The sequence below is a fragment of the Pinus tabuliformis genome, chromosome 7 (assembly GCF_031772625.1).
Source record: "Pinus tabuliformis cultivar Carrire ecotype Pingquan chromosome 7, CPIR1, whole genome shotgun sequence".
Lineage (NCBI taxonomy): Eukaryota > Viridiplantae > Streptophyta > Pinopsida > Pinales > Pinaceae > Pinus > Pinus tabuliformis.
The window spans coordinates 1209927577-1209953873 of NC_142293.1; the positions used below are offsets into that span (position 1 = coordinate 1209927577).

A 26297-nucleotide genomic window follows, 5' to 3' on the forward strand; every position below is an offset into this window, starting at 1 on the left:
TTAGCCCAAGGGAAAAATTTAAGGGGTTTTTCATTTTAGAGGGGCAATTTTTTTGTAAAACACCCATTTCATATATTTAGCCCAACTTTTATTTAAAAAATAATTATTTTTTTCATTTTATCCCAAAAAAAGGGGCGGATAAACTATGAAAAGACTAATTTCACCCGATTCGCCTGGTTTGGGAGGTTATATTCCATTACAATTGCCCAATTTTCTTTGCATTGTTAAATTCGTTTGCAATCACTAATTTTCTCGTTTGGGAGGTGGTTTGGGAGGTTGTATTTGGTCCCAATAAATAAAGATATAAATAAAGTGGAGGTATGGTAAATAAATAAAACCTATTTGGTATAGTAATAAATAAAAATATAAATAAACTAGAGGTATGGTAAATAAATAAAACCTCTTTTTATATTTAGTCCATAACCCTCTTTCTATTTAGGAAGGCTCAAAAAAGAGGTTTTATTTAAGTGAATCCTATAGGCCAAATACCATATTTATAAAAGAGGTATGGTAAATTAATAAAAATATAAATAAACGAGAGGTATGGTAAATAAATAAAACATTCTTTTATATTTACGAACACACAAGGGTGTAAATAAGTAAAAATATAATAAAGTGGAGGTATGGTAAATAAATAAAAGTATAAATAAACTAGAGGTATGGTAAATAAAAAAACCTTTTTTTATATTTAGTCCATAACCCTCTTTCTATTTAAGAAGGCTCAAAAAAAGGTTTTATTTAAGTGAATCCTATGGGCCAAATACCATATTTATAAAAAAGGTATGGTAAATTACTAAAAATATAAATAAACGAAAGGTATGGTAAATAAATAAAACATTTTTTTTATATTTACTCCATAAGTCACCTTATATTTACGAACACTCAAAAACTGCATTATATTTAGGTGAAGCCTATGGGTCAAATACCATGGGCCAAATTTTAATTAATACCATGAAAAAAACATTATTAACCCAAATAATAGTATTAATAAAAATAAAGATTGCACATAGTATTGACCCATGGTATTCACGTGGAATGTAGCCTATTTAAAGAGGGAAATTAAACCAACATAGATTCATATTTACTTTGGATCTACTAAGCCTAGAGAGGGATCAAATATTGTGATATGCAAACTAGTATAGAGTGAAAAAATATTTGATCCCTCTCTAGGCTTGGTAGATAAGAGTAAAAATGGATCTTGTAATTTAATGTCATTTAAACATTTTAACTTGGTTAAAATAAAAAAGTAAATTATTAATTATTAATTTTATTAATTTTTATAAATTACTAATAGTAGTTTTTAAGCTCCAGGTTTATGATAACCCATGGTATTGACCCATGGTAATACCATGGTATTCATGTGAGCACAGACTATTGAAAGGGGAAATTCTATCAGCTTAGATCCATCTTAATTTCGGGTCTACAAGTGCTAAGAGGGATAAATAGATTTCATCCCTCTAAGAGTGGTAGATGTGGAGTTAACTTGATGGATATAGGTTGGCTTTTATGATAATGAAGATATTAAATAGACTTAGGTAATTATATTGTAAAAAACATCTTAAGGTGAATGGTTAAATCTACATTTAGTCATTTCACAAAATTTAATAAAAAATACCAATATCTCCATTAATATTGGTTTTTCTGATTTAACAAAAAAAAATTCAAAACAATGAAATATTATCACTCTTTCCGCATCACCTTCCCATTCACATAAATTTTTCAAATGTTCTCAATATGATATCTTCATTAAAAATTTAAGGTACTCATGTTGGATTAGTTATATGAAAAATATGCTAGTTTGTACAACCTTTCATCTTCTCTGTAATGATCTATAGGGGTTGGGCCACTGCACCATATTGTCCTAAAAGGTGGAGATTGTGCACCAAAAAGGAAATTAATCCACATGTTAGAACGTTGTTAAAAAATGCAAGACAGATGAAAGCAGTGAATTATGCTAATAAACAATTTAGACTGGGAGATACGTAATTAAATTTTATTATTTAATTGAATATTTGCAATTAATTAATAATAAATCTACATTTATATATTTATATATTTATTGGAAGGCTTTTGACAATAGTCACTTCTTTCCATTAAATCCCCTTCATGCCTTTGGATACCTACTACTTTCTTATATTATATAGTTGGGGCTTGTTGGCATGTTGGGGTAAACAAACTTGATGCATTTTTTTTATCTCGCGTCTATGGAATGAGAATGAAATTTGATAGCTTGACAAAATTGGTAGAGAAAATAGTAATCTCTCCTACCTTGACAAAATTGGTGGTCAAGATCAACACCTACAAGAACTTTGTTGTGGAATATTATCAAAACTAATAGAAGGATATGAAAGAGTGTACAGTAAGAATCTTGACAAACACGACCACTGAAACTTGCAACATTGTTTGTAGGAAGAGAAAGTTATGTTTCTTTTTTCCAAACATGTCTGTTAGTATATTATAGTTTAATGAATATGTTTTCCTATTATCATATATGGTTTCATACTTTAACAAAACATTCACCAAGACTTCACAATGTTTTATTATTCAGTGAAAGATTTGCAAAGATCTTACAAGATTTTATAATTCAGTGAAAGATTCATCATGACTTTACAAGATGATATAATCTGGTGAGAGATTCGTCAAAAAAATTATATATAAATATTATATTATCGATAAAATCACCTCCCATTTTTCCTATGTATCATGGGGATTCGCCCATTTATTATACATATAAATTTTGGGTGCTTCTTAAAATTTTCCCTACTCCCCTACCAACCTTACACGACACCTTTTCTTACTTTTTCAAGTACTCAAGCTTCAGTGTTTTCCTCACACAAAGGCAGCCTGTCGATCATAGTCGATCCATTCCCCTCACAGGCTTCTTACCCTAACTTGGTCCAGCTTCAGGCTGAGCAGCTTCCCAGTGAAATTTGCACATTTCTGGAAGGAAACCAGCCTTCCCTCTAGGAATTGCGCATTTCCCTCTGATAAGCTGTTGGGCTCTAGGATTGTGCAATCCTGCCAGCCAACCCTCCCAATAGGATTTGCGCAAATTTTCCCATGAACAAGTTGTTCAGCCCAATATTTTCACAAATCTAGGCAACAATTAGCTGCTCTGCCCAGAAAATGCATAATCCCCTTTGTTGGCTTATATGGGCCTGACGCAGGTTCGGAAGAATTATTTAACCAAAAAAATCTCACAGCTATCGGCCCTTTCGGCAATAGCATGCAAAGCTCGGACTGAGGTCTCACCCGAGGTAGCAAGGGAGGGTGCTGGAACCAGGTTTCTGCACCCTTGGGATGTCTAGATGTGGTCTGAGAGGTTCGCGCACCATCCTGCAGCCTCACGCTATGCTAGATCCACGCAGATCCAGATAACCTTAGCTTTCTCTTACCGCGCTGATTACAGATCTAATTTATTTGATTAAGTATTATAACCCAGATCTACTTAGAGAGGTCTTTAAGAAAACATTTATCACAGTTATCTAGTTCGCAGGTTAAGATCAAACCCAGATTCACAAGTATTTGGTAATGCGCATAAATCAAAATAGTTGTATTAACCATACAAAAGCAGATTTGCGATAATTCAAATTTGCCACAGAAATTCAGAAGAAACTTATCTTTATTTCCAATTTACCACCACTACATCCAGATCTGCCCTGCGCACTCAGCTGCAGGGGTCCGCGCACACAACTGCAGACTCTTTCAGGCCTCTGCACACACAGCTACAGAGCCTCTTTCCTCTACCCAAACCCTCGACTCGGACTTACAGACGCTTTCAGACTGCTTCCCTCAATCACCCATTACATGTCAGATTCCAAAATCATACCCAAAAAAGAGAACTGCCTTTCCCTCATAGAGCCGCGCTCTATTTATACCTATCTATGGTCCGCGAAATGACTTACTCCTTATTATTTTACATTATTTCTTAGGTGAAAAACCCTTTGACTCGACATTTTACGTATCGCGCTCTGCATACTTTGGAGTTTTTACAATAATTTAATCCTAATTTCAAGGCTTTCTGTCCCAAAAACGTTACGTGGGACCTCCACTACCCAACAGCCCACCAACACAATCATCGTGACTTGTCCCAAGTCACTCGCCAGCATGGCGAGATGCTTTGCCTTGGCTTCGCGGCTCACCTCCCTTTGAGTGACACTCGTCATCCTGCTACTCCTTTGTTGTCTCCTGCAACGCTTCGTCCGGCTCCGACTTCGTTGTTTCTCCCACTTCTAGCAACCGATAATTCTCATTATGCTCTGCTTGGTTAACACAGAACACGTGTTATGAAACCAGCGCAAGAAAAGATAGATCAACGCCTTAGAATTCAGCCTCTTCGAGGGGGCAACCTCCTTTACATTACATAAATGAACAATTATTCGATGATACAAATGAAAAAACCTCCTTTCTATATATAGGAGTCTAAGGAGTCACAATATAATCCATCCGACCTAACAATAATAATATAAAGCCACAAAAATAACAATAGAGGGATTCTATGGGGCACAGAAATAACAATATGGGGGTAATAGGGGCACAACAATATAAATAAGGGGTATAACTACAATAGTAATGGGGTAATCACTAGTATTATAGGGACCCAACATGTCCCTCTCCTTCAAAAAAGTGTTGTCCTCAACGCTTGAGTAGTTCTGGATACTTCTGCATAAAATTCTCATCCTCCCATGTGGAATCTTCAGCGGATAAGTTCTTCCACTTGATAAGATACTCTGAAATTGATTGATTTCGTAGCTGTCGAGTTCTTGTTTCTGTGACTGCTTCCGGTTCCAATATAATTTTTCCTTCCTCGTCAAGTTCTGGAAATATTGTTTGAATTGGGAGCTTGTCACCTATAACCTTCTTTAAACATGAAACATGGAAAACTGGGTGCAATCGAGAAGCTGCAGGAAGCTCCAATTTGTATGCCATAGTACCAATCTTTTGCAACACCTTGTACGGACCATAATACTTTGGTGATAATTTATTATCCTTCTTAGCTTGCTTTAGGGACATTTGCTTATATGGTTGTAGCCGTAGGAATACCCAATCACCTACATAAAAACTTCTTTCACTGCGATGTTGATCTGCCTGTTGTTTCATTCTATTTTGTGCCAACACGAGGTTATCCTTTAAGAGTTGGAGGACTTGTTGTTGATGTTCGATGTGATGTTCCACTGCCTGAACCTTAGAATTTTCTCTTAAATATGATGTGATGGATGGTGGTTGATACCCATAAAGTGCCATAAATGGGGTCATTTTTGTTGCTGTATGGAAGGAAGTGTTATACCACCATTCAGCCAGAGGCAACCATTTGACCCATTGTGTCTGTTTATCAGATACAAAGCAACGAAGATATCCTTCCAAACATTTGTTTACTATCTCAGTTTGCCCATCAGATTGAGGATGATAAGATGAGCTATGAGCTAACTGAGTACCAAGACAAGAAAATAATTTTGTCCAAAAATTTCCAGTGAAAATGGGATCTCTGTCACTTACAATAATCTTTGGGTTTCCATGTAGCTTTTGAACTGTTTCCATAAATGCAGTAGAAATTGTACTGGCTTTAAATGGATGTGATAATGCACAAAAGTGTGCATACTTGGTAAGTCTGTCAACTACCACCATGATGACACTCTTTCCCTCAGACTTGGGTAAACCTGTGATAAAATCCATTGAAACCTCCTCCCAACGTTGGCTTGGAATGGATAAAGGTTGTAATAGAGCCGGTGTCTTAATTGTTTCAACTTTATTTTGTTGGCAAACCAAACATTCCGCCACAAACTTTTGAATATCTGATTTAAGGCCATCCCAAAAAAATTCCTTCTTAACCTTGTGGTAAGTTTTTAAAAATCCTGAGTGCCCTCCTAAGGGAGAAGTGTGCAATTCCATAAGAATCTTTTGTTTTAGCTGGGAATTCTTACAGAGGTATAAGCGATCTTTGTACCATAACGAATCATTTTGCCAGCTAAATGTATCAGAAGTACTGGAATCTTGTTGTAGCTTTCGAATAAGTGCCCACACTTCTTCGTCATTCTTCCATTCCTCCCTTGCTTCGTTTATCCAATCTGGTTGGATAATAGAAATGGCACACAACAATGCTTCCACATCCTCATCCTTTCTTGAGAGTGCATCTGCCACCACATTTTGCTTCCCTTTTTTGTAGATGATTTCAAAGTCATAACCCAACATCTTTGTGACCCACTTTTGTTGCTCTTCAGAGGATAATCTTTGTTCTAAAAAGTATTTAAGGCTATCATGATCCGTTTTTACCTTGAAGTGTCTTCCCATTAGGTAGGGTCGCCATTTCTTAAGTGCATGGAGTATTGCCAACATTTCCTTCTCATAAATAGCTTTGCTTAAAAACTTTCCCTTGATTGGACGACTTTCAAAAGCAATGGGTCTTTCATCTTGCATTAGAACAGCACCAATTCCATTTCCTGAAGCATCACATTCCACAATAAAGGTTTTTGTGAAGTCCGGTGTAGCTAAGACTGGTGCTTGGCACATTGCCTCTTTAAGATGTTCAAAGGCCTTTGTTGCTTCCGGAGTCCATGAAAATGAATCTTTCTTCAATAATGTTGTTAGAGGTGCTGCTATTCTCCCATAATTCTTAAAAAACTTGCGATAATACCCTGTCAACCCAAGAAATCCTCGCAGATGCTTTATGGATGTGGGGATTTTCCATTCCTTAATGGCTTTAATTTTGCTAGGGTCTACCTTAACTCCTTCATGAGATACAATATGACCCAAATATTCCACCTCCTGGACTCCAAAGAAACATTTGGATCTTTTTGCATATAATTGTTTCTCCTCCAATAGTTGTAGCACCCTGTCAACATGTTCAACATGATCCTTCCAAGACTTGCTGTAGATTAGTATATCATCAAAAAATACTAACACAAATTTTCTAAGGAATGGTTTGAAAATTGAATTCATCAAACCTTGAAATGTTGAAGGTGCATTGGTAAGGCCAAAAGGCATGACCAAAAATTCATAATGACCCTCATGAGTTCTAAATGCCGTTTTCGGAATGTCTTCAATCTTCATTCTGATTTGATGATATCCCGAACGAAGATCCAACTTGGTGAAGTAAATTGATCCATGCAATTCATCCAGTAATTCATCAATAACAGGAATGGGGAACTTATCTTTAATAGTGAGCTTGTTGAGCTCCCTATAATCCGGACACATGCGCCATGATCCATCCTTCTTGTGCACCAATACTACTGGAGCTGAGAAAGAACTTTGACTCGGTTGAATTATACCAGCCTCTAGCATTTCTGCAACCATACGTTCAATTTCACTTTTTTGGACATAGGGATATCTGTACGGCCTGATGTTTGGAGGAACACTTCCTGGAATCAGATGAATAGCATGATCATGATCACGCATAGGTGGGAGACCCTTGGGAGTCTCAAATACCTTGGAATGATTGTCCAGGACTTTTTGGAGATCTGGAGAAATAGATGATTCCAATGTGGAAACATCTAGCGAGCATAATTGTGCAATTACACCTCTTTGCTCCTTTTTTAGAAGCTTTGTCATACCATGAGAGCTGATTATCTTTCTTGGTTTCCCTGCAATACCCCTTAATTCAACTTCCTTTCCTTCCATAGAAAATTTGATGAAAAGTTCTTGAAAATTAAAAGCTATTGTACCCAAGGATTGTAGCCATTGGACTCCTAGTACAACATCCGCACCTCCCATTGGAATGGAAAGCATTGGGCTAGTCAATACATATTCTCCCATGGATAGCTTGATATTATGGCACTTTCCAGAGCAATTTATTGTTCCTCCATTTGCAATCATCACTTGACACTCTGGTGCTGGATATAGGAAGCAATTCAATTCTTTTGCTACCCTACAATGAATAAAATTGTGGGTGCTTCCTGAATCAATCAACACTATTACCTTTTTCTTCTTGATTTGTCCTTCTATCTTGATGGTTTGAGGAGTGGTAATTCCCGCCAATGCATTACAAGATATGGGTGGATTTATTTTCTTCATCTAGGCTTTGTTCCTGGAGTATATCTTCTTCTTTTGACCTTTCTTGCTCCTTTTCTTCTTCCTCTTCACAATCTATGTAGAATAATTTCTTCTCAGCACACTTATGACCTTTAGTGTATTCGCTATCACAACTGTAACAAAGCCCTTTTGCTCTTTTTTCTTCCAATTGTTGTGGTGTCAACCTTATAGGTTGTGGAAGACTAGGGGCAACAACACTTCCGTCTTTATAGTTGTGAGTGGTATGCTTCCTGGTTGCCATAATTTTGCTTTCCATTTTTCTTGCTAACCTGAATGCCTTCTCTAATGAATCAGGTTCCCAAAGGCAAACATCATGTTGGATATTATCCTTTAAAGACCCTATGAACACATCAATCCTATGCTCCTCTGGAATATCTTTTACCCTTATGTTCAATTTTTGGAACTCCTCAATGTGCTCCATTACTGAACCCTTTTGTTTGAGACTTATCAATTGGCTAAAAAAAGTGTTGCTTTTTGTATCTTCATAATGTGCTATCAATTCTTCCGTAAAAATTGCCCAAGTGATAAATTGTTTACGAGAGCAAAGCCATTGATACCATACAAACTGATTTGGTTCCAAATATACAGTTGCCATACGTACCTTTTGTGCGTTTTGCACATTATTGAGATCGAAGAATTGCTCCATCTGTAATATCCATGTGGCAGGATCCTTGCCATCAAACTTCCTCATATCGATTTTTGGAATATGGTGATTCTTCGATCCAACATTAGCGTCTATGGAATCATGATTAACATTTCTTTTGTTCTCATCATGAGTTTCCTTTACTACCTTTTCACCATTAGTGACCCTTTCTTGTAGCAACTTCTTCAATTCTTCCATGTCTGTCTTCAAATCTATCTTCAAATCTGCCATGTCTCTCTTCAAATCTATCTTCGAATCATCCATCTTAGCTTCCATGCCCTTTATCTTAGATTCCATGCCACTTATCTTAGCTTCTGTTAGCTTTTGTGAGCGTGACATTTGTTGCACTTGTTCTTGTAATTTTGATATATCATGTAGCATTTCTTCCTCTTCTTCATGAGTCATGCTAGAGCTTTCAGGTTCCTTACTAGGTGTTTGCATTTTCTTTCCTCAGGGCATCAGTTACTGATAATAATGTTTTACTATGCCCTTTGAATTCTGTTAAATCAAGCTTACACAAAAATTTAAAAAAAAACTACACACCTTTTTTCACTTTATAGAAGCCTGATATTGAATATGATGTATCTCTATAATTTTAGATCATCCAGTTTTGAAATTGTTACCTGTAGTAGCCTTATGTGTCCTCTTTCCAATGCCACAAGTCTGAGCCAAATTGGATTCTCCAAGGAAGAGTTATGTGAAATCTCTCACACTGACTTGCTTTTAGACTGGTTCAGTAGAGCAAACTTGTATGACGTGCCACGAGTCACAATTTCAACCTCTGAATCTAAAACACACACACAAGAAACTAAAGTCCGTCCTATTTCTATACCTTCTTACAAAATTTCAATCTGATCCCCAGAGAGAAAGTTATGACGATTTTTCCCAGGTCACCTGTTTTGAATGTAATTCAGGAGTCTGCAAAAAGACCAACTTCCTCAGATCATATCTCCGCAAATATCACGCGAAAAGCTCTGAAATTTGGACCCAAGCTTCAGCGCGATTTCTTATCAAATGGGTTTTTTTTGCGACTTCTGAAACATCACAGAAAAAAAGTTATAGCGAAAATGCCACGATGACCTGTTTGGAGCAGCGAAACCCTAGAATCCAAAGCTCTGATACCAAATGTTATGAAACCAGCTCAAGAAAAGATAGAAAAGATAGATCAACGCCTTAGAATTCAGCCTCTTCGAGGGGGAAACCTCCTTTACATCACATAAATGAACAATTATTCGATGATACAAATGACAAAACCTCCTTTCTATATATAGGAGTCTAAGGAGTCACAATATAATCCAGCCGACCTAACAATAATAATATAAAGCCACAAAAATAACAATAGAGGGATTCTATGGGGCACAAAAATAACAATATGGGGGTAATAGGGGCACAACAATATAAATAAGGGGTATAACTACAATAGTAATGGGGTAATCACTAGTATTATAGGGACCCAACAACACGCCCTCATAGGATTTTACCATGAGCGGGGAAGCCATAGACGGGACCCCCTGGTACCACCACAGCCACTTTCGACCTTCGAATCTTCTCTTCGCACTGTCTGCTGCAACTTGTGTTGCAATTTTACAAGACCCTTGCTGCTGTCCACAAGATCCCAATTTTGAAGAGACAACAGAGTCAACTTATTATCTGCATATCTGCTCATTGTCTCCGTCTGTCAATCCTTTCGCTTTTCCGTTGTAGTTCGTCGGCCTGCCCCTGGGCAAGGCGATGGCATCCAGACCAATTCTGCTTTGTGTCTCCCATTTTCTCGTACATCCCCTACTGTTGATGCTGTAGTCTGTGGGATGCTCACAGCTGTCAACACCATACTCCTTAGAGAGTCCTGCTTCTTCAACAGCCATATCACCACCCTCGAGCTTACTCCTTGTGCGAAGAGAATGAATAGCTCCATATCGATACCCAGTATATGTTTTCCAGAAGTGTATGCCACCCGGTGGATGCCCCTCAATGATTTATAAGTCATGCAAATTTCAAATTTACTGATTCCCACCTGTTCTAGCGCCTTCGTGTAAAATTTGTGGCAGCTCGTGCCATATCTGACTCGTACTTTCATTTTTAATTACCCACCACCCTCTCCTTTTTTCCATAATGTATACATCATGTCGTGAATAGTGACAGAAATAGTCACCTTTCTTCATAGCCACGTAGTAGCGCACTTCTGATCACGCAACCGCGAACTCATCGATGATCGAGCTTGTTATCGAGAAAACTAGTGTCTATGCAGAGCTGATAGTCCCACTAAGGCTGGTAGCTACCTTAGAAACAAACAAACTAAAAACTACTTTCGTTTTCCTTTATGAGAAATAGATAAGAGGGGAATAAGGAGACCAACCTCTGTCTTGCGCTTGGTTCCTTGCTCGATTCCTCTCCCTTCTGATAGATCCTTGCTACTCGCTTCCTTGTCTACTCAACTTCAAAGAGCACCTGTAGAATCAAAGCAGCATAACACTATCCAAGAACATAGATCTATTATCATAAACAATATAGGACTAGATATATATTGACCACACAAATGCATATAACATCAATCATACAAGAATGTGGAGGAAAACTTGAATAGCTTTATTGATAATCAAGAAAGAGCAAAAGAGGATTACAACCAATTGTTCTGACCCAACATCATCCTCTCAGCAAGAAAGCCCTTCTTCGCCTCATGAAAAGCTTAGATCACCCAACACTATGATGTTGCACCAAGAAACCAACAACACTTCCTTACAAGATATAAAATTCCAGCCTCTGGATCTCTGGGATGAGGGATCCATATATAGATGTTTGCAAGGGAGATGAGTAAACTTTTGAGATTTGATTAGTGTCCTCTCTCTGATAGTTCTTGATTCCACTTGGAGACTAATGATCTCTTACTCATCCCTGGGCAAATGCATAGAGGCAAGTGTCACAGGAGAAGTTTTTGAAAGATTCCATGCTCCTCCACCTTGCAGCTCGACCCTGCCATTTGTCCACTCTCGCCCATCGCACCCCATAGAAGGGCTTTTCAACATGCATCACACCTACTGTGTGTAGGCAGGTGGGATGCAACGCACTTTGACCATGGAGCAGGTGAAATGGTCCAGTTTTGACCAGTTCTGAGTAGTTTTTCATGGAGAACTTCTAGGAGATGTTGTAATCAGTTGACCTTGTTCTTTTAGGGGTTGGAACAACACCTTTAGGGACTTAGGAGCCCTTGGTTTATGGACATTTATGATTGGGGTTGCAGTGCCCAAAAATGTCTATAATAGAGCTCGACGCATAGCCTGGTACTCGCGCCATCTTCCTCCAGACTACTTTACCATCCCGCGCTCTTTCAACTGGCTGGAGTAGTGAGACTATCCCCCGAACAGTTAGTCAGGTGGTCAACCCGCCCCCATAGAGCTTCAGGAAACTGCCATTCACTCGGCCCGGGAAGGGGTCTCCATTAAGTTTAGCCAGCTGAACTGCACCCCCATTAGTAACTTCCTTGACCACATAAGGTCCCAACCAATGCATTCGGAGTTTGCCAGGGAATTTTTCAAATTTACTATCGTATAACAGCACTAAATCATTCTCCTTGAAAGTGCGCACTTTGATATGGCGATCATGCCATGCTTTCTCGCATTGTTTTTGTACTTGTTGATGGAACCCATCCAAAAACCGTTCCTCTTCTAGTTCCTCTAACTGCACGAGCCTTTCCTCCAAAGCCCCGCGGTCTACCATTCCTATGATTGTCACGATCCGTAGACTAGGCACAATATATTCCATAAGCATAACGGCCTCTTTCCCATAGAATAACCGAAATGGTGTCTGGCCCGTCAGCTTCTTGCACGTCATTCGGTATGCCCATAGCACAACAGAGATGCGCAAGTCCTAGTCATTGCGCTACGCATTATAAACCTTGGTCAATGTGGTCTCCAAGATTTTGTTGAATGCTTCCATGGTCCCATTTGCTTGTGGGTGGTATGGCATACTCTGTTGGTGATAGATCTGGAATTCCTCTATGAGTGCGCTAATTGTTTCATTCAGGAAATGCATTTCCCGATTGCTCATGAGAATTTTAGGACATCCAAACCTTGTGAGTATGTTTTCAAACAAAAACTTTGTAGCTATCACAACTGTACAATCCTTAACCAGCTGTGCCTCCGCCCATCGGGTCAAATATTTGGTCACGGTGATGATATAGCACACACCCGTCTTCCCTCGTGGTTCGATAGGTCCCATGAAGTCAATTGCCCACTTCTCGAATGGCTGTAGTGTCATCTATGGCTGGAGCAGCATTTCATCCCTCCGTGATGGTTTTCCCATCTGTTGACATACGTCGCAGGCCCAGCAATGAGCTTTCGAATCTTGATGCAAAGTGGGCCACCATAATTATGAAGAATATTCTGGGCTATGGTGCAACCCACATAATGTCTGCCAGCAACCCCTACATGTGCTTCTACCAGAATCTGTCCTCGCTTGAACTCTGGGACATACGTATGTAATATTTCATTATTGCCCATATTGTAGAGATGTCATGCAATCATGGTGAAGTCTGCGGTGCGTATTACTAGTTCTTTCTTTTGTTGAACAGAATATCCCTGTGGCGCAGTTCTTGTAGTTAAGAAATGGATTATATCCTCAAAATGTCCATCTGCGATATGTATCGCATATATTTGTGCATCCGGGAGTCCGTCCTCTAGATTTGTGGGTTCCTCTCCAGTCTCAAGTCAGGACAGGTGATCTGGGCTTGCATTGAAGCGTCTTGACATTACGATGACCTCAAAGTCATATTCTTGAAATAACAACAACCATTGACAAATGCTCCCCCCCAACACAGGCTTGTTCACTAGGTATTTTAATGTCGAGTGATCGGTATACATCTTAAAGTGGCCTCTGAGCAAATAGTGGCGGAATTTTTGAAGTGTGTATACCATTGCTAATCCCTCACGCTCAGTGGTGGAGTAATTCATATTAGCTTTTGACAATTCGTGACTTGTGAACGCAATCGGATGGTCCAGTCCCTCTGCTCCTAGTTGATTAAGTACTGCCCCCAACGCAATACATGACACGTCAACATGCACATGAAACTCGATGTCCTATTTCAGAAAGACCAATATAGGGGCTAAAGCCATCTTCTCCTTAAGCATCTCCAGGCTTTTGTTGCATTCCTCATTCCAGCAATAAGTAGCTTCCTTCTTGAGCAATTTTTCCAATTTGCAAAGAAATTCAACGACCTTTTCTACTGTAGTGTCGTCCCAATAGTCCCCAAGCGTTGCATACTTCAGCTCTTCTTCGGTTCCTATATTGACTTGTTTTGTTTTTAACAGTGCCATAATATCAGGATCTTCGATTTTGGGTCCGTGCACCTCTCGGCTTCCCTCTGATTCTGGAATATTGACGTTTCATGGATCATCCTCATCATCTTCTACATGTACATTATAGCATGCAAGGGCCTAGCTCAGCCGGCGCGACCAGTCGGGCTGCACAGGTTCTTCTGGTTCTAATGGAGTCTTGAAAATGGCGGCCTTTACCAACTAGAGTGCTTCATCTATAGGGTCCATCCATTGATATTCAAAGAGGAATGTCACTAAGAACCCTTCGCGCAAGATATCCCACTCTCTTGTGTTATGCCGGAGCTCTACTTCAGTATACCAATTTCTGGGAATGACATCCAGGGTGTGATAGAATAAGTGCACCCATTTTGGTTGAGGTTCCTCTCCATAGGATTTGGTCCATCTAGTAAGGTGCATGTGCGGGTCATCACGTCCATTGTATTTCTACATTATGCATACTTTCGGCTTCCCAAACCTGATCTTCATCATATGCCTATAGGCGCACCAATCCTCGAAAGTCCCTTCATGTGTTCCCAACCATCGTGTAGGAGTTGCACGCAACGCCCACCTCATTGTATCAAACCGTTGGTGCTCTGGTACTGTGATTTCAAACTTGGTCAAGAATTCATCTATCATTGTCATCCCATCATATGTCGACAATTCTCGATCCTGGGCTCTTACACAATACATAGATTCCATCATCATGTTTCAATGCGGTGTGGTTACTCTGCTCAACCTAGTGCGCCACTGCTCGTCTTCCTCATCTAAATCAAAAGTGCAGGATACTTCATAGCCTTGTGGGGTTCTACTGTCCTCCATTGCATTGACCCATGCTCACCTTTGTGCAGTCATTCTGTAGCTACAATCTGCGTCATCATTGCTTTCATTGTTGCGCACAGGTTCCAAATAGCACGGTCCTTCAGTCGGATCTAACGGAATGACTACGCGGAGTGACTTTGTTTCAAATACCATTGTCCGCTTCTTTAGGTTAATAACCCCGTTCATGTCGGTGGCCCAGTCTATTCCTAACAATGTCAGATAGGGCGTACTTTCATCCATGAGCTCAATAACTTCAAAGTCCGTCTGAGTACTTGTGCCATCAAGGTCTACCATAACTCCTTGCAGCCTTCCCATAGGTAGCACCTTTTGCTGATTTGCCATCTATAGTTGGATGGGGGACCATTGTAGTGTAGGCTTACCCATGCGCTCCCAAGTTTGTTTAGGCAGTGCGTTGGAATCTGAGCCTAGATCCAGAATGACCTAATCCATATCATAATCACCAATCTCCGCAATTAGTCACATTTCCCTCCCGGTTCGTGATGCATGTCTTCCCAGCTTTCAAACTATGCAAGGCTCACTCCATCCTACACATCTATTTATCAGTTCTTGTAAGCCGCTAATTGCCCTGTTGACGCGAAGAAACTTTATACATGTCTCTAAAAGGGTAGTTATCATCGAGGGATCCCTGACCCGTTCAGGTTGATCCTTACTACCTGGAGTAGAGACTTCCACGAAGCTCTCCCAAGCTTCCAGATATGTCTCCTTAGTTGTAACAGATTAGCTGCCCACGACCCCTTCTTGGTCCCATTCCACCCTGTCCTCGACCGCACCCTTGGAACCCACAACACGTAATTGTCGCGGCTGGATCCTGACTTCACACCTCCGTCTGCATTCTATAGGCAGATGATTGATCCATCAACATTTGATAGCTACGACAATCCCTTTCTTCATGGCCCACTAATCTACAAAAGTTGCAAAAGAGTTGTTGGAGGTCTGGTTGTATTTTGGTAATAGATGAAAATTATCAGTGTTGTGCTTTCCTCCCACCTGACAGATTGTGCACCAGAGTGGGGTGGTTGTGCTCGGCCCTGCCTGTGCCTCTGGTCGCAATGGTGTTGGTCCCCCTGTTACCACAAAATTCATCAAGACCGGACAGTGATCTTTATCGTGTCCCTAGCTCTTACACCTTACACAACATACTTCCTCGCAGACTTCTAAGCGCGGTGTCTGTTCTTGTTTTGACTTCTACATTTCCAAGCATAAATTTTGGACCTGCACTTGAATTTTGTAAAGTCCCAACCCTGGGTCTGGTATTGGGGTTTCGTGCAGCCACATTGCTGCCTCCAGCGCTTCAGCTTGGGTTGAGATATTTTGTTGTAACAGAGCCGACTTCAGATATGGCATTAATGATGTGATGAACCAAGCGCAGTGTTGCTCATCTGTCAGTGTCATGTTGGCCTCGCGGATAGCGCTTTTCAACCTCTGATCCAAATCCCACGGAGTTTCACCCAGCATCATTACAATCTCTTTGAACCCTACGACTGACTGTTTTCCTGACTTCGGCTGGCTAAATTCCTTTTTTAATTCGGTCTAGATTTCCACTACCCCCACTATTGGGTTACTGCTTGAATACTTCATGTACCATGTCAGCGCTCGGTCCTGCAGTGCGCTAACTAAGGTAGCTTTCCTGATATTATCATCCGTGATTTGCTGCGCATTCCATACTGATGTTAGCACAAACTAGAATTGCTCCGGGTCTTCGCCTCCTGCTCCTTTGAATACCGGCAGTTGAATCGCGCTTTCCATAGTTACCCTTGATTTAGTACCGTCCCTGATCCCTTTGATCCTTCAATGTTTTTCTCTCCGCATTCGACACTAGACACCCCTTAGGCAGATCCCAGTCCCAGCAACAGAACCATTTGTTGGCTTATATGGGCCTGACCCAGGTTTGGAAGAATTATTTAACCAAGCAAATCCCGCAACTACTGGCCCTTTCAGAAACAGCCCGTGAAGCGCAAACTAAGGTCTCACCCAAGGTAGCAGGGGAGGGTGCTAGAACTAGGTTTCCACACCCTTGGGATGTCTAGATGTGGTCTAAGAGGTGCGCGCGTCATCCTGCAGCCTCGCGCTGCACTAGATTCGTGCAGATCCAGATAACCTTAGCTTTCTCTTACCGCGCTGATTACAAATCTAATTTATTTGATGAAGCATTAGAACCCAGACCTACTTAGAGAGTTCTTTAAGAAAACATTTATCATAGTTATCTAGTTCACAGGTTAAGATCAAACCCAGATTCACAAGTATTCGGTAATGCGCATAAATCAAAACAGTTGTATTAGCCATACAAAAGCAAATTCACGATAATTCAAATTTGCCACATAAAATCAGAAGAAACTTATCTTTATTTCCAATTTACCACCACTACATCCAGATCTACCCTGCGCACTCAGCTACAGGGGTCCGCACACATAGCTACAGACTCTTTCAGGCCTCTACACACACAGCTACAGAGCCTCTTTCCTCTACCCAAATCCTCGACTCAGAATTACAGACGCTTTCAAACTGCTTCCCTCAATCACCCATTACATATCAAATTCCAAAATCATACCCAAAAAAGATAACTGCCTTTCCCTCATAGAGCCGCGCTCTATTTATACCTATCTATGGTCCGCGGACCGACTTACTTCCTATTATTTTACATTATTTCTTAGGCGGAGAACCCTTTGACTCGACCTTTTACATTTCACGCTCCGCATACTTCAGAGCTTTTACAATAATTTAATCCTAATTTCTTGGCTTTCTATCCCAAAATCGTTACGGGGGACCTCCGCTACCCAACACCCTTGGGCAGTCAACCCATCTTACAATCAGAAATGCGCATTTTTCTCCAGTAGTCGAACAGTCACTTGCATGTGCAGCTGAGTTGACCAGTTCCCTCTGGGATCAAGCAAAACAAACTTGCATGCATAGGTTTCTTCTTCCAAGGCAGCATGCAAAGGCATCCCTTGTCTCAGGAATCTATGTTTAGCAGTTGGACGTTACATGCAAGAAGCTGTACAGAAACCTCCCACCAAGTTTCGCTTCCCCTAGATTCATGGCATGCGCATCACAACCTCAAAGTTATCAAAACTCATCAACCGAATGCTGTAGAGCTCATTCCACACATCAACCTTGCAGCTCTGAAATCCCACATCACATCTAGGAGAAGTCGGCACATTCAACTCAACTATTTTGAGGTAAGCCTGCTTATTCTAGCTATGTTTCAGTTTTTGTTGCTATCTCACTACTACCGCATCCATGAAACTATTTTTCATGACGTTCACCCAACTGATGAACTGCCTCACCCACATGAATGTTGATCTTTTTTCTGAATCTTTCATTCATGTTTTGCATGCGTTTTTTATCACTTCTGCTATCACTTAGTGTCGCCATGCATTTCATCGACTTACTTGCTTTCAGTTCCCCATCGGCAAGTCGGAGAAACCTTGGCCCAGACTCTACCTTCACCAAGGCTGCATTGCCCAATATGGGGAAGAAAGGCTCACCTTCCTCTCCAAATTTGCTCATTCCTGCCCAACACTGGCCTCCAAGACTTTTTTGCACATTTCTGGAGGACAGTGCTTACTTGCCTCAAGAAATTGTGGAAACCTATCCCTGGGCCAGCAATCCTTCCCAGCTAGAACTGCGCAATGAGAAATACCAGCAGTCAATAGCTAGACTAGACTATGTATTGTGTAGTTCTAGTAGTCAGTCAGTCTCTTAGTAGCTTGGACTATGCCTTGTGCAATTTTGGTAGTCGGTCTCCCGACCACCTTGTCGAAATTTTGAAACCTTCATGATCATTTACCCAGGTATGTTGCAAGTCAGTTCTCATGTTCATTTTGGTTTTCGACTGATGGATTTCTTGCTATGAGTGTTTCCATGTCTCTAGGTGTCCCAGTTGTTCATCTTCCTCATAGAAGTACAGGTACAATGGTTTCCAAGAGAGCATAGATAAAGACATTTTTCATAACATGCTTGGGGATGCAGTCGATCAAGTGTCCATGGACTTAACTACTCTTGAAGACATCAAGTTTTTTATGGACAAGGACATCAAGCAGCAACATCATAGCAAGCAACATCATGAAAAATAGTTGAAGGAAACATAGCAAACGTAATGAATCCAAGAGAAAGGTTGTTGACAACATAGAGGTGGAGAAAATTTGAAAGATCAAGTAGATCCACTAATAATGAAAGCAACTTTGGAGAGTCAGGCTATGAAGTCACAATGCGACATGAAAATCATGTGAAGGTAGAAGATGGAAAAAAGAAGGAGTTTCATGTGCTGAAGCAGCAACTCAGGAAGAACATAAAGCTGCACAAACAGTCCAATGAGTTGCATCAGGAACAAGAACAGAAGTGGGAACAACATGCACTCGCAGATGAAACTGCGCCAGTGCGAGTTAATGATCCATCCCAGCAGCTAACATAGAGCAGACATGGTGAGCAGTGTTGGTGATCAAATGCAAGGGATTCAGCAGCATGCATGTCATTGTATGCATGCATGTAATCCAACCCATTCAACACACTCACCAAGATGAAGACAAGAATCAAGTCCACCTAGAGATGAACATGTACTTTGGCAAGTTGATGCGCATGACCACTAGCACACACTTGAAGATTAGCACTAACACTATTCATCATTGTGTTTCCTGTTCAGCAACACCTAAGAATACCATGTGCATGTTAGCAGATGAGTTGGATGAAGGGGCTGAACCAATGCACCGACTACAATGGAGGCAAGAGTTCGCTTCAGCAAGATGTCACCATGAGGTGCATAAACACCATCACTAATGACCAAGCTTGGCATCATCTCACCATCACAAGCATGTCAAAGAGTTGGTCTCACCATAGCAGACCGAGTTTCAGTGATGTCTTGTAAGGCTCACTCAAGGCATGTTGTCTGACATGAGTACATGTGCATTGTAATGCCGAGTCATGTCAAGTATAAGTCAAGTGTCAACAGTTGGATGTAACAGTCACAGAGTAAGTGAAGAGTCATGAGGGTAGTTGAACTGTCACAAAGGGGAATGTCAAGGGTTACCCCACCCTTTGCTATAAATAGTTCCTCATAATTCATTGTATAGGATTTTGGTTAGCCAAGCTTCTACTAAGACTATCTTGAAGAAGTCTTGGACAGTATTGTAGCGCGCCTTGGCTTATCCACTGCACAGAGCTAGCACATCTCTTTGGAGGAGCAGGCGGATTTGGTTGTAACATTCCACTGATGGGGCTAGCAGGTTTACATGGTGTATTGTATGATTGTGACTTACACTTCTTTATATAATAAAAGCTAGCACATTTTCATGCATATGTTGTTATTGTAGTTTGAATGCTCTGGTTGCCTTAATAATATATGTTGTTTAACTTACGTACTTGTATATGAACTGATTTGTATGAAATTATATGAATCTTTCTTTTAATGTGTTTCATATGTTGTTAAGGTTGTCACCATCCGTGTCGACTGCTCTGTCGAACATCAGACAGACCTTTCCTAAACCTTTTTATATCAACCATCACACTCATCTCGGACTGATCCACAAGTGTTGTTCATGTTATGTTACCTTGTATGTTGTGATTTTCGCATCCGTGTCGACTTCTCTACCAGAAGTTGTCCATGACCTTTGTGTTGTGTGTTCCTAGCCGAGTTGGGACTGATCCCTTTCAACCTCGAACTCACCTTCACCTTCCTCTCCCTTTGAAGTTTTGGAACCTCTCATACTCATTCCTTGACTCACTGCATCAATCACACCCTTACTACTGACAAAGTTATCTTACTTGCCTTTGTGCGACATCGCTGTCAAGGCATTACCTTACGACCCACTGCTAGGACTCCTACACCAAACTGTCTGAGGTCTAATTGGGACTTCTTACCGGAGAGATCCGCTTGACATGTTGGCAGGTCCAACACCATCAACATTTCTGGTGCTAGAGGGAGGGCCCGATGACAAGCAGTGTCCTCTCATCGAGTTTTGAACATTTGCATATCTTTCATGGAGTCCTGCACTCTTATTCCCCAGAGGTGTTTTTTGAATCGTGAATATGTCTCCATCTCGAGGAAGCTTTTCAATCTCTTGTCCACTCACACATATGATGGTGAAGGAAAAGTGGCCTGGCTTGAGCACTTACATAACTTCCTTTCTATGATTTATGAGGAAGATGAGTTTACCGACAAATAGGCTGGTCTGTTGCTTTCATTCACACTTCGCGAATCCCGATTTCGTTGGGTGCTCAGCCTACCGGTTGACACCGTGCACTGATGTGAGCACTTATGTGATATTATTGAAAACACTTTCCATCATTTTGATCTAGACCATATTGAATAGAAATTGTTACAACAACGAAGGGCTCCACATGAATCTGTTATTGATTTTTGGCAACGCTTCTGTGACTTATAGTTTCAAGCTGCGAGGAGGCAGATGAAGTTCGCTTATATCTGGGACTGGTTCGAGTATTGTCTTAAGAAAACCGCCCATCCCAATAGGAAGCTTGATGTCAAGCCTCACTCAACCTTCTTCGTTGATGGAACTGTGCAATCCCATGTGGGAGGAAACACTGTCTCAATGGACTGTCCACCTCCCTCTCATTCAATTGTTCCACCATTGCCCAGTGATGTTAAGGATCATGTTTGCACACCTATTCATCCTTCACACCCTCCAAACATCACTCCACTCAATGTTCTCACAAAGTTGGTTGTGAGTCCTTCTAGTTCCCATATGCTTTCTTTTATTCGACCTCCATCTTCACACTCAGGTGTTCCTCTAGATGATGTTGTCTTATGTTCATCCATTCTAGACTCTTCACTTGTTGTGAATGAGGAACAACCCACTAACGGAGTTGGTGTTGCACAACCAACATGCGATGTCATTCATGAAGAGTATGAGTGGGAGCTTGAACATCAACACTCGGCAAAGGATGACTCCCTTCCATCTGAGCCCCCTCCGTTCTTTCCTAGCTTCTTCGGTGAACCTACCATCCATGATTTTGCATGTGTGTCTTCTTCCATAGATGCACCCATTTTTTATCACTTGCAGGTATCACTGGATGCTAGTCCATCATTTGAAAACAAAGAGGATAAGTTATTCATTGAAGATCCACTTGATCCTTCATCTTTCTTTTCTGGAAATACAGAGGATGAGTTCGTTCGCTTTTCATCTACCCCTCTGTTTGATTCATCTGATCATGAGGATGCTGAAGAATTCATTGATTTTTCTACTCATGGTGGTTGTGATCCATTTGCTTCCAATTTTGATCACGATCACGAATCTATTGCAATCGATCTTTCAAATCCACTAGTTTATGATGATCTACCTAATGATGAAGTTGAGACACCCAAGACCGTCGAGGCACTTTAGCCCGAGCTGATGGTTATGCCAGGACCTCGCTCTCTTGGGGTTAGTCTCACTTTCAATCACAAAACTATTAAATCACCCAAGGCTCTTCATCACTCATTTGTATATATTGAAGATCCATCTCATGCACAGACCACACTTCCTCCACTCGAACTACACAATCCCATTTCTCATGCATTGGAGGTGTCTTACATTGCAAGCACATGTTCATGAAACAAGTTATCCTTGTTTCTTTAGTTTGCTTGCATGTCTTAGTGAAGAGTGTGCTTTTGCTTCAAAGTTGCACGTAGTGTCACATAGAACCATGATAAGTCCATAGACTGTACGTCATGCACATGCACTCACTTATGTCTCGCGGGCACTTTGAAACACGAATTGTGGTTGTCTTCACTATCATATCTTTCTTGTATGTTGGTCCACACAATTGGGTTACTCGCGGACCAAGCCTCCACCCACATGGGTCTACCAATGTGCCGGTGGCTGCATTGGAAGTATCACTTCACGTGATCAGGCCCATGCATTTTTAGTATAGGAGTAGGAGTAGTGTTTTCTTTCAATTGTTTGCTTCAATGCTTGTTTTCTCACATGTTTTTCTTACTTATTTGTGTTCTCGCTTATTGCTTACTTGTTTTTCTTTCACTTCTACTTCTGCTCTTGCCTTTCTTTGTTGTTTATTTCTTTCGTTCATAAGTTAGTTTGCATGAAGCCATGTGTGACTCATGAAATGAACTGGGTAAAGTACAAGAGGGCTTGTACAACTATCACTACTTGGTTATCTGTCATCTTGCCTCTATATGATGAGCTTGTTACTTTTATTCCAAGATACGTCGAAGGAAAATATGTATTGTTCGAAGTGAACCTTGGTGAAAACAAAACACTTGCGCACTAACTAGTGGCACCTTCTCTAGACAAATGCTTTTGGGTTAACCCTTGTCAGCTCAGTCAACTAGAGTAAGGTGAGGGGAAAAACCTTAACATGCATGTCAGAGATATAATAAATTAATTCTCCGTTTGGACAACCTCCTCTTCTCTCAATAAGTCTGGATCCCTCTTCCGCCTATCAAATGAATAAGTGCTATGCACAGTGAAAATGAAAAATGAAAAAAAACGAAAAGTAAAAAAATTCAAAATGAAAAATGAATAAGGTGAAAGAAGAGAAAGGCTTCCTATGCAGGGAGTTGATGAAAGTAACTCTGCTGGGGTACTGACCAGGCTCTAGCAGTGGAGCAACATCAGAGATGAAACTAAGACTCTAACGACCATACTCCTTGTGCACCTATATACCCCTCAACCCCAATCGAAACAACTATGTTTCCTTGGCTTGGAATGTCTGTTAATTGACCAAGGGCTCGGCAAATACTATATCCTTCAATCAAGTTAGTGTGAAGCCAAGATGATCTAAGAACTAAACAATACTTCCGAAGGTGTTAGACTTGTTTTCCACGAACAAGGTCCATTCAGAGAGCTAGAGTTCTCTAAGTGTGTCGCCAAGTGTTCTAGTGACTACAACCACCCTCCAAAAATTTTCCTTAGCTTGTTTTCGAGCCTCCCTACCAACCTTACACAACACTTTATCTTGCTTCATCAAGTACTCAAGCTTCAGTGTTTTCCTCGCACAAAAGTAGCCTATCGATCAAAGTCGATCCATTCCCCTCACAAGTTGCTTACCCAAACTTGGTCCAGCTGCGGGCTGAGCAAATTCCCAATGAAATTTTTGTGTTTATGGAGGGAAACCAGCCTTCTCTCTAGGAATTGCGTAATTCCCTCTGACAACCTACTAGGCTCCAGGATTACGTAATCCTGCTAGCCAATCATACCAGTAGGATTTGTGCAATTTTTCCCATCAACAAGTTATTTAGCCCAGGTTTTTCATAAATCTGGGCAGCAGTCAGCTACTCTGCCCAAAAATTTTGTAATCCCCTTAGGAAATCAGCCCATCTTACAGTAAAAAATGTGCATTTTCTCCAACAATTGAGCAGTCGCTTATATGTGCAGCTGAGTTGACCAGTTACCTCCAAGACCGAGTAAAACAAACTTGCATGCTTAGTCTGATTCTCCCAATGTAGCATGAAAATGCATCACTTGTCTCAAGGATCTATGTTTCGCAGTTGGAGGTTACATGCAAGAAGCGGTTCAAATACCTCCCTCCAAGTGTCGATTCCCCTAGATTTGTGGCATGCGCATCATAACCTTGATGTTATTAAAACTCATTAACCGAACACTGCAGAGATCATTCCTCACATCAACCTTGCATATCTGACATCCCACATAACATCTAGGAGCAGTCGGCACATTCATCTCAATTGTTTTGGGGTAAGCCCACTTCCCATGCCCTTTGTTGCATTTCTGTCGCTTTTTGGGTTTTCACTTTTATGGGTATTGTTTTCTTGATTTATTTGAACACTTGTTGTTGTTTACATGTATAATAACTTATTCTAGCTCTGTTTTAGTTTTCATTGCTATCTCACTACTGTCACATGCATGAAACTATTTTGCACGGACGTTTGCCCAACCGATGAACTGCCTCACCCACATGCATGATGATTTGTTTGCCGAATCTTTCATTCATGTTTTGCATGCACTGTTTATCACTTCTTCTAACCCTTAGTGTTGTCGTGCATTTCAACGACTTGCTTTCAGTTGCCCGTCGGCTAGTCGGGCCAACCTTGGCCTGGACTCTACCTTCACCAAGGATGCATTGCACAATCTGGCGAAGGAAGGCTCACCTTCCTCTCTAGATTTTCGCATTCCTACCCAACATTGGCCTCCAGAACTATTTTGCACATTTCTGGAGGACATTGGCTGCTTGGCTAAAGAAATTGCGCAAACCTGTCCCTGGGCCAACAGTCCTTCCCAGCTGGAATTGAGCAATGCGCAATCCCAACAGTCAGCAGCTAGACTGGACTATGCATTACATAGTTCCAGTAGTCAGTCAGTCTCTGAGCAGCCCGAACTATGGCTTGTGTAGTCTCGGAAGTCAGTCTCCCGACCTCCCAGCCGAAATTGCACAACCATCATGATCATTTACCCAGGTATGTTGCAAGTCAGTTCTCATGTTCATTTTGGTTTTCCACTGACGGATTGATTTCTATAAGTGTTTCCATGTCTCCAAGTATCACAAGTATTCATCAACTCTCAGTAGTACTGGTAGAATGGTTTCCAAGAGAGAGGAGACGAAGACATTGTTCAGAGCACGCTTGGTTATTCAGTCGATCAAGTGTCCATGGGCTTACCTACTCAAGAAGACATCAAGTTTTTCATGGACAAGGACATCAAGTAGCAGTAGCACAGTAAGTAGCATCATGAACAGAAGCTAAAGGCAACATACCAAATCAACGAAGTGAAAATAGCGAAAGCAAGAGGAATGTTGTTGACAACATAGAGGCGGAGCAAAGTTGCAAGATCAAGCAGATCCACTGACAATGAAAGTAACTTTGGAGACTCATGCTATGAAGTGATGGCGCGATATGAAATTTGCGTGAAGGTAGAAGATGGAACAAATAAGGAGTTGCATGTGCTGAAGTGGCAACTGAGGAAGAACATAAAGCTACACAGACAGTCCAATGAGTTGCAACGGGAACAAGAATAGTAGTGGGCACAACATTCACTCACAGATGAAACTGCGCTAGTATGAGTTAATGATCCATCCCAGAAGCTAACACAGAGCAGACATAGTGAGTAGCGTTAGTGATCGAATTCAAGGGATTCAGCAGCATGCATGTCATTGTACATACACATCCAATCCAAACCATTCACCACACTCACCAAGGCGAAGACAAGAAGCAAGTCCAACTGGAGCTGAACATGTACTTCAGCAAAGTTGATGCGCATGACCACCATCACACACTTAAAGATCATTACGGACACTATGCATCAATGTGTTGCCAGTTCAGTCACACCCAAGAAGACCATGTGCATGTTAGGAGACGAGTTGGATGAAGGGGCTGAACCAATGCATTGGTTGCAACGGAGGAAAGAGTTCGCTCTAGCAAGATGTCACCATGAGGTACATACACACCATCACAAACTACCAAGCTTGGCATCAGCTCACCAGCTTCACCATCACAAGCATGTCAAAGAGTTGGTCTCACCACAGCAGACGGAGTGTCAGTGATGTCTTGCAAGGCTCACTCAAGCCATGTTGTCTCA

The 26297-nt window shown here is 41.0% G+C and overlaps 1 pseudogene; it reads right to left on the reverse strand.

The window, feature by feature from the left end:
* The window catches only part of LOC149251756 (uncharacterized), a 104081-nt pseudogene extending 93747 nt beyond the window's left edge, over positions 1–10334 (reverse strand).
* Between the last annotated feature and the right edge of the window lie 15963 nt (positions 10335–26297).